The sequence below is a fragment of the Balaenoptera musculus genome, chromosome 4 (assembly GCF_009873245.2).
Source record: "Balaenoptera musculus isolate JJ_BM4_2016_0621 chromosome 4, mBalMus1.pri.v3, whole genome shotgun sequence".
NCBI lineage: Eukaryota > Metazoa > Chordata > Mammalia > Artiodactyla > Balaenopteridae > Balaenoptera > Balaenoptera musculus.
Window position 1 is genome coordinate 2185994 of NC_045788.1, and position 9952 is coordinate 2195945.

General features: G+C 45.6%; 1 protein-coding gene across 1 annotated transcript in view; it reads right to left on the reverse strand.

Moving 5' to 3' along the window:
* The window catches only part of RARB (retinoic acid receptor beta), a 794130-nt gene extending 784983 nt beyond the window's left edge, over positions 1 to 9147 (reverse strand). The window contains exon 1 of the mRNA XM_036851911.1: positions 9104 to 9147. The gene's annotated coding sequence lies outside the window, so the exon portion shown is untranslated. The remainder of the gene's footprint in view (positions 1 to 9103) is intronic.
* Between the last annotated feature and the right edge of the window lie 805 nt (positions 9148 to 9952).

Consider the following 9952-nt stretch of genomic DNA (forward strand, 5'->3'; position numbering starts at 1 on the left):
TCTTTGTCCAAGCCAATTCCTCGAGTATTCCTCAACGTTCGATAGAAAATTCGAGTATTTTCTATCATACTAAATACTCAAACATAAACTGGCAGCCCACGAGCCAAATTTAGGCACCAAATATATTAAGTTTTGGTGCTCCCATTATTTTTAATTTTGATTTAGTTGGCATTGAAAAAAAAAAAAATACCCTGGAGATGTTACCCAGAGTTCCAGGCTCACAGAAAAATCCAGATTTCTAAACCATCATTTCAAGTCAGACATTTGTCGTTAAGAGGCTGAAATTGCTCCAGAGCAAAGCAAGTACCTGGAGCTGGGCTGCCTTCTCTCGAGTTCTCACACATCCTGCTGCTGCCTTCTGATCCAGACGCGTTCTACCCCAGGACAAGAGCGTTTCCTCCTTTACTTAAGCTTGCTCTTCAACGGCCACCTCTCACATTACTAAATAAGCGAGTTCTGTTTTGTTGTTTTAACACTGAGGGTGTCTTTAATCTGCAATGGCTCGGATAGAAGATATACTTAAAGAACACCACTTCCTCCTTCACCGAAAGTGTATAGGTTTCAAATCCATCTCCATGTCAGGTCATCTGGTCTGTCTCAGTTGACAAGGCTATTTCCCAGGTAGACAAAATGTGTGCCCCCGTATCTCCCACGCTCTGATGTCTTTCCTCTGAATATGTTACCTTACTTGGGAAAAGGGATTTTGCAGATGTAATCAAGGTTACTGTAGAGCACAGGGAACTACAGGTATACACAATATCTTATAATAACCTATAATGGAAAAGACCGAAAATAATATATATATACATATATATGTGTATATATATATATGCATGTATAACTAAACCACTTTGCTGTGCACTTGAAGCTAACACAACATTGTAAATTAACTATACTTCAATTTTTAAAAATTGAAAAAAAAAGATTACTCATCAGTTGACCCTAAAATAGGGAGTTATCTTGGATTATCTGGGCGAGCCCAGTCTAAGCACAGGGGTCCTTCTGAAGCAGAGCACTTTCTCTGGCTGGAGGGAGGAACGATGTGGGAAAACGAGGTCAGAGAGATCTGATGCGTGAGGAGGACTGAGCCCATTGGTGCTGGTTTGGAAGATGGGAGGGTCCACGAGCCAAGAAACACCTCCGGAAGTGGAGAATGATCCCCAGTTGACAGCCAACAAGGAAGTGAGGGCCTCAGTCTCACAACCACCTGGAACCTGGAAATGAATTCTCCCAACAACATGAATGAGCATGGAAGCAAATTCTTTCCCAGAATTTCCAATGAAAGCTCAGGCTGGCCATCCCTTGATTTTGAGCTTTGTGAGACCCTAAGCAGAGTATCCAGCCAGACCTGCCTGGACTTCTCACCTACGGAGGCTATGAGATAATAAATTTGTAATGTTTTAAGCCACCTAGTTTGTGTCAATTTATTAAGGCAGTGATAGAAAATGAATCCAGGCCCCATGGTCACTAGTAACCCCAGTGGGTAGTATCAGAAAGGCTCTGAATGCTTCATCCATAGCAATCATTATTTCTGTGTTGTTAACCATTAACTTTGCTGTTAATCATTTATGTTTCTAAGCTAATCCTATTGATTTGGAGCCTGTATTTATTTTCTATCACTGCCATAACAAATTAACACTAACCGGAAAATAAAGGGGCCAAAATTGGTACTGAGAAAATTAAGTAAGTAATGATAAATCACATGGAAATGGAACCTCTTCAATTTAAATTTTTCAGAATGATCTCTTTTAACTATAATGTTGAATGCATTAACGTGTGAGGGCAAGAAAAAGCTCTCTACTCCACGTTTGACTTCTTTATTAAATTGTTTATCAAAAGAATCCTAAAATTGCCATTTGTATCCGTGAAACATTTACTAGAGTTTTAAGATTAAATACAGAACAGATTCACAGAAGCCACCACTCTGGGGCCTTCTTTTGCCAAACTGTTTGTTTTTCAAATAATATCTGTAAAGTAAGCCTTATTTGCCTAGTGGAAAAACCTTAAGGAAGACAAGACAATATATTCACACTATGCGAGACTGTTTAAACCGTACTCATCTTTGAGATCAGTACCATTTTCAGCACAGGAGAAAGGGGGACGGAGTTTAAAACCAGGAAGGTGTGGGATCTGCAATTAAACCTATCCTCCTGCAACTCTGTGCTGAACTTTTCCTCATAGGATGTACTGTTACCTGAAATTATCATTTTGTCTACTTTGTTGTAATATATTTCTCCTAATAGAATGTCAGCCACAAGAGGCCAGTGACTTTGCCTGCTCGTTCATTGATGGACAGCCAGCCTTTAGACTGGTGCCTGGAACATGGTAGATTCTCAATAAATTCTTGTTAAATGAATGAACAAATAGATGATGAAAATTCTAGGTTAGCATCCAGCAGTTCTGAGAGACTGCATTTACCCTCATTCTTCCACTCACTAAACCGTCCCTATGCCTTTCGTTTCTAACCTTAATTTCTCTAGTGTCGCCATTGAAACAGGAAGTCTCTCCTTCTTTATTTGTTCAAAAGACACTATTGAGCACCTTGGATGATCCCTGGTTCGCTCAAGAGTCATTCATTTATTCAACAAAGGAGGCCAGTGGAGGAGGTCAGAAGGATAACCAGGGGCAGAGCACGCAGCCTCCTAGGCCCCTGCAAGGTCTTGGGTTTTTAGGAAGAGAGAGAGGTGGGAAGCCGTGGGTGGCCCATCATTCAGGAAGTTTCTTATTCTGATTAACATCTGAATGAGGCCCATCTTGTGAGGCAAAGGTAGAAACAAGGTCACCAGTCAGGGAGCTGTTGGAAGACCCCTGTTTTTGACTGCCCATGTTCTCATACAGCTCCAACCAGGTTCTGGAAGGAACTTTGTCAGAGCACAAGATACATCTTGGAAGCCCTTCTAAGACAGTCAGCACTGACTGCTAGCTGCCGTCTCCTTCACATGCAGTTCCCCACGTACAGCATCCACGGCCTCCTGGGCGTTGCCTCTGCAAAGAATCAGACATACCACCCCCGCTTGCAGAAGAGGAGGTCCCTCTGTGCTTATGCCTTGGCCAAGCCTCATTTCACCCACACAAGGCCATCCTGCTTCTCCTCTGCTCCAACCCAGTGTTTTGTACCCTTCATTCGCACTGAAGACAAACTACAGCATGTTTTTTTTTTCAAAAATTAAACAGTGCATTTCCTCAGAAAGAAGAGCAAGAAGCCTCTGAAGTCTCTTAAGGCTCTTCCAAAGCTGTGGTGCTTAGGTCACCCCACCTGAAAAACCCCTAGTTTTCAGGCTTCCCCAGTAGCCACACTGGAGAGAGAGAGAGAGAGAGACAATGATGAACAGCCCTTACCATGCTTTCCTATAAAGGCTCTCATCCTAAGATGTGCCCAGCTGACCTCCTCTACAAGTTGAGCCCACAGGCCCATGAATGCCAGTCTCCCCACCCATCATTACTTTGCAGTGTTATTAGATCAGATACTATGGCTTCAGGGCATTCCTGCGGCTCACCGTCAATATGAACGTAGTCAAAGAACCCCCGTGTCGCTGCAGGATGGAGCACGGCAGCTAAGAAGAGCTGAGTTGCTACTCCCATACTTTGAGTCCTGCAACCTTTGCTCAAGCAATTTAACCTTGTTTGGTCTGTTTCCTCACCTCTAATATGGGCCCACTGGGCGTGAGGAATAGATAAAACATGTATCAATGAACAAATAGATGATGAACAAATACATGTCTCACATGTATCACATGTATGTGTAGCACAGAATCTGGCACGTAGCAAGCACTCCATAAATATTAGTTTTCATCATTTAAACCATTATTCTAGTTGTCATCATCACTGCGAAGACGGACATAAACAGTACCCAAGCTCAGGAAGCAGGGAGGCCACCTTTATATATATCACCTGGTGGTAAAGACTCCTTCTTGGAAAATGTCATTCTAGAGCATGGATCCACAAACCAATTTTTCTAATCCCTTGCTTCCACCTCTTCTATGTTTATTTGTTGACACAGGGAAAACGGAGGTAAGAATTTTAAGGTTCTTCAAGTTTCAAGTGATGGATGCAAAGACCACCAAGTAGAAAAGGCAGAGGCCATGTGGTAGACTCAATCCTCTGATGGTGGTAACAGCTGGGCAAAAGCTCATGTAGATCTTTCTGTTTTGTTTCTGCTTACGTAAGAACGATGAAGGAAGACAATAAAAAGGATGAGGGACAGGAGAAGGGGAGAAAGAAAGGAAAGGAATAAGAGAAACTGAAGAAACAAAAAGGAAGCCGTGAAGAAGGGGAAGGAAGGAGCTAAACAGTGGAAGGAAGGAAGAGGAAGAGAGAACAAGACAGGGAGAAAGTGGGACCACTAAGAGGCTGAGTCTACAGCCTGCTGTCACCCAAGGGAAAAGCCAGGGTCAGCACCAGCAGGCTTCCACAGAATAGAGAGAATGCTTACAGTGGAACCAATTCTTGCATTTCGGTGCCTCTTTTGTGAAAGAAAATGCCTCCATCTTTAGAAAACTGAAGCTTAGACTATGCTTGATCTTTGAGTTCCAATCACGTCACCGAGTCTTGCTGACACAGTTACATGGACGTCACCGCTACCTTCTTGAAGTAAATCCTTGTAACTCGCCAATGTGGCAACTGCAAAGTGAAGTGGACTCAAGGGTGCTCTCAGTGCTAAGAACGCAGCCTCCCCGACCAAAATGGGGGCGACGGGAAAGCCGGTGGTCCTGGGGCCGGCCCCGACGGTACACCTCACTCTGGTCACTGTGCTTTCAGTTTCTACTATTTGTCAAAACTTCTGTATGCCCACATTTAGCATGCTTGATACTCAGTCTCTTAATTATATGTCTAGATTAGCCTTTGATTAAATGTACTCTGTTGACCAAGAGAAAAAGCAGACCATTCCAAATGGTGATTACTTAAACTTACTTTCTGTAGCGGTGGACCTTCATCTGGGTGTGGGATGGAGCTATAAGAGGGCTAGGATGGAGCCACAAGGTTGGAAAAAAGATCCAACCTTCATTTAGAGACAAATAATGAACGAGGAGCCAGCTGAGAAATAGTAAAAGCCTAATGAGGAAAACTGGAGGTGTCTAGTGTCACAGAAGCCACCCAAGTCATTGATGCCAAGAGAGAATAGCTTATGAATTAAAAGGGACCAATCAACCCTTTCAAATGCTCCAAGAAGTTGAGGAAGCATGTAGGTCCCTGGGTCTGACCACACAGAGGTCACTGCTGATCTCAACAGACGTTGTTTCCATAGGTGGTAGGGGCAGAAGCCGCACAAGTGTAGGATGAACAGCAAAGGAGAGAGGACGTGAAGATACAGCATCCTCAGAAATCTGACGGCGGCATGGAGCAGAGAAGTGACGTGAGCGGTGCTCAGAAGTATGGGATCCAGGGTTTGTTTTTAAGATGTAAGACATTAAAATATGTTGACATGTCATCTTTACAACTCTGTGACCTGAATGGTATTATTGCCCCCATTGACCAGAAAAGAAAACTGACGCTCGGAAAGGTTGACAAATTGGATCAAGGTCTCACAGTTAGTAAGAGGCAGAGCTGAAAGTTGAACCCAGTCTATGTCATTCCAGAGCCTTAGGACAGACTGCCACGGATTACGTTCTATTGCACTTGTTTATCCACATAACTGTCTCCCTCACTTTCTAAGAACAAGGACTGAGTCTAACTCATCCTTGAATCCCTAGCACCTAGTGCAGTATCTGGTAGTTAATAATGGGTACTTAGTAAATGTATGTCACAGAAATAAATCATTTAACCAGAAGTCAGATTTTAGCCTTTAAAAAAAAAGAAAAATAGACAACTTTCCTACAGAGCAATGATATAAAGAACAATAGAAATATAGAGATATTGGGAAGCCTTTGAAACGTTTGGAATATAGAAGTGATAACAGGAGTAGTGACTTTAATAATGAACATAATAAATAAACCTGTATTCAAAATGAACTTTATTCACACGATTACATTTCCCAAGTTTGCAACCAGCAAAACTGTAAGAACTTGCCCTGATCTTACACAATCTTACAACAGCCTCCACTATAATGAACAGCTTGCTTGTCACTTATTCTTTTTTTCCCCCTGCACTTAAAATACATACAAGGTTCTTATTCCCACACGGAATCCATTCTCAGGTAATACTGATTTCATTGTGCTGTTCCACATGAGACCAGCATATTTGTATGGGCAGGAAATGGTGCATTCAATCATCATGATATTTTGTGTGCCTGGCAAGAATAAATAGATTTTTTTAAACATTCATGGGATTGACTGATTCCCCCAACCACTACATGTTTTGCTCAGCTGTTTGGCTGGCAAGTTACTTCAGAGCCCTCTTAATACAGTTATTAGTTGTTCCCTTTATCATATGAGTAAGACAATTTTAGCAAAGATCCGACGGCTAAAATAATTAACAATAGTTTTAAAATGTGTGACCTCTGATGTTTGTCTTGAAATGTTATTAATTTAAATTTCTGCTGAAAGAATTTTGTTTTGAGCTTCCTTCAGAAAAAAACCTCTTCCTTCATTTCAGAAAATTTACCCTTTGAAAGTCTGAATAGAAAAAAAAAAAGAGTTTTTCATGTTAACAAAAATTCCTTTATGATGTAGGATAGAGTACTTTGGTTTGGTTTGGTTTGTTAAGATAAGCTAGGAAAGAAGTTTAGAATCTGCCCATTGACAAATTACATATATAGTTAAAAAGTACTTGAACCAAGTTAAATAAATTAAGGATGCCTAAAGTAGGCTGAATTTGCATTCTGATTATTTCCAGAAGGCTTCTAATCCCACAAAGTTTTTAAAAAATCTTTTTCGTGCTTGATGTAAGAATTACCTGCTAGCCCTCCTCTCCCTCCCAGTCTCTCTATAAGCATCAAGTATTTATTTTCCTAAAAGGGATATACTATACAATTTAGCTATTCATTTATGCAAATGATGGTAAACAGAATTATAAAGACAGATAATAAACAGCAAATGAGGTTGTTATGTTTCAGGCTCTGTGTTGTCAGAGTTCTGAGCATGGTTTAGTGTTTTCTATTCATGACTTTATATAACCAAATTACTCCCTGATGGAGTCTCAGATGCGCTTTTGCCTGCAAATGAGAAGGAATAAAATATCAGGACATTAACGTTAAAAGACAATCGTTAATGGCGTAAATACGAAAATAATTACTGCATCATAGCACCAATTGTTATGTGTTCATTACTGAAGTTCTTGTAAAGCCTTCATTTTCTTGTTACAATTATTTTTTTCCTTTATTTTTGTCTGGCTGTTTTATACTCCTGACAGTACTTTAGCAACATTCAGCAGCTACACAAGCCATTTAATCCTGCTCAAAGCTTCAGTTAAACTTCATTGTAGCTGCATTTTATTTGTGTATATATGTCTTTTACTTCTTTAAGACAGTGAAAAGATACTTCCGGAGTAGGTGCTGGAAAGATATGTCAAAGGAGATTATCTAAAACAAGCAATAAACTTGGGCGAAGGTTTCAGACTTTAACATCACTCGCTAAAATACCTTTATTAATCAAACTAACTGGGTCCCTATCCTCTAAAATTTTAGTTCAGCACCCGTCCCCAACCCTTTTTAAAATTAACTTATAATTTTACAGCCAATCATGCAAGGTGGTTTTAAATCTCTGCTCTCTTCTTCCTCCCACAGGGTTTCTTCCCCTCCGCCCCACCTCACCTTTCTCCCACTCCTACCTCATCCCTCTGCTACCAATGCTTTCTCCCTAGCTGGCAGGAAAGGGAGCCCCTCCAGACACATACACACACACACACCCCAGCCGCCTCGCCCTCGGAGGGTCGTCCAAGTGCACCCTTTGTCTGCTCCACTTGGCGACCACCACTTCGCCTCTCGCCTGCCAGCCTCAGGCGAGGAGTGGCAGGAAAACTCACACCGCTGTCGCGAGCTGGAAGCGGGAAGAGGGACGGGGGACCGGAGGGGAGGAGGTTCCGCGGGCGGCCCAGCATCCCTCGCCACTGCGCGCGCGCGCACACACACACACAGACACACACAGACACAGACACACACACACACACCCCAAGAAGGCTCCTGTCACCCGTTCGCTTTCAAAACGAGCTCCAGCACTGGGGAAAACTTATCCCTTCCCCCACCTCCACCCCCACCTCTGGGAGTTCGGGTACAAGAAGGCATCCCGTGCATAGGTTTCCCAAAATATCTGGAGGAAGAAAAAGTGTACGCTGGGTACAGCGCAATTATATGTGTGTGTGTGTGTGTGTGTGTGTGTATCCCTAGTCCCTCCCTCTCCCTCTCGCTCTCTCGCCCATCTTCTCTGCAACAACGCACAGCCTTTTCTGGCCAATGAGCGCACACAACAAGCATCCCATCTCTGCTGACAGTCCACGCTTGGAGCCTCTGCCCTGGAGGTTCCCTCTCTGCACCTGGCGTCTAGGTACCCAGAGTCCCTCTGCCCGGCGACAAGCCCGTAGCACTCTCCCCAACTCGTGCCATGGGCAGCCGGGCGCTGCCGGCTCCCCAGCACTAGCCGAGCTTCCAAACTTTTTCTTGCCCTCTCTCCAGCCTCAAATCACGCGCATCCCGAAGGTCTGACGCCTCTGCCCTTGATCCCGGACCACAGGGAAACTGCGAAAACCGCTGGCCCCGTGGGCGCCGGGTCTCGAGGTGCCCAGCCTTAGTGCGCATAGGACCGTGCTGGACCTCGCAGGGCCGAGAAGGGAGCCGGGGAGGACCCGGCAGGCAGGTGCAACTTGCCAGCGATTCCCGGGTTCAAGCCCTAGGGGACCGCGGGTTTGGCCTGGTGAGAACAAAGCTGGAGTCCGGCAAGACTGTCGAACGGGAGGCGCTAAGACAACAGCAATAAAGGGAACTTAGAGTAGGACCGCTGCGCAAAGTTGTCTCCGAGTCCGGATGTCCCGGGATGGCCGGAGGCTCCAGCTGCAGTCCCCAAACCTCCCGCCCGGGCCCCGGCGGCGCCGTACATGCAAACCCCCAGCTCAGCAGCCGGTCCCTGGATGCTAGACAAATGCCCTGGGCGCCCAAACCTAGTTTGGGGGCCGGACGCTCCGGGGCTTATGCAGCTGCCGGGCAAGACCCGCCAGCGCGCTCTCCTGGCTTTACCTTTCGGCGGACTGCCTGGGACTCCGCGGCGCGCCGCCCGCTGGCCGTGCCCTCTACCCCTGCCGCCGCCGCGGAGAGCAGACAGTGCGAGCCCCGCGCGCCGCGCCCCGCCCCCGTGCGCCAGGCCCCGCCCCCAGGCCCCGCCCCTCCACGCTGGCCGAGCCCCCGCGCGGACCCACGCGAGCCCAGGAGGGTTCGCCCGCGAGCCGCGGCAACCCCCGCGGCTGCTGCTCCTCCCGCTGCTGCCCAGTCGCTGCGGCCGTCGCTGCGTGGCCGCCGCTGCTGCTGCTGCTGCTGCTGTTGCATGCCATAGACCAGGATGCCCCGGATTGTCAAAGGGCACCCCTGACCCCAACAAACGAGATGATGGCAAATGACCCCTAGAACAGGGTGAGTAAGGGCCAATGCACTTGAAGAGCACCTGAGAGCCTGCTAGAAATTCATGTTTCTCAGCCCCACCCCAGATCCACTGATGCAGAATCACCAGGAATGAAGGTAGCAGATTTTAACAAGCTCTTGTGGTGATTCCAAGCCCCTTAACGTTGGAGAAGCACAGCTCTCTTGCTCAAGAACGAAGGGACTGACCAGATGCAGGTCTAAGACCCAGGAGCCCAACCGGACCGAGGGGTTTAACTTAGCAGTCTTTGCAAAGCCGGAGAGAGTACGTTGTTGTCTGTGCCCTGGATGCCATTCATCTTGCTTTATTGACTGCGAAGTCTTTAAAGATAAACCGAGGGGGGAGCACATTTACTTCTGATCTGACAGCTCTAATGAGCTCAAGGAAGACTTATGTAAACATTATTAAGTGTAATAAACACGTGTCGGCATCAGGCAATCTTCTCTGGAGAA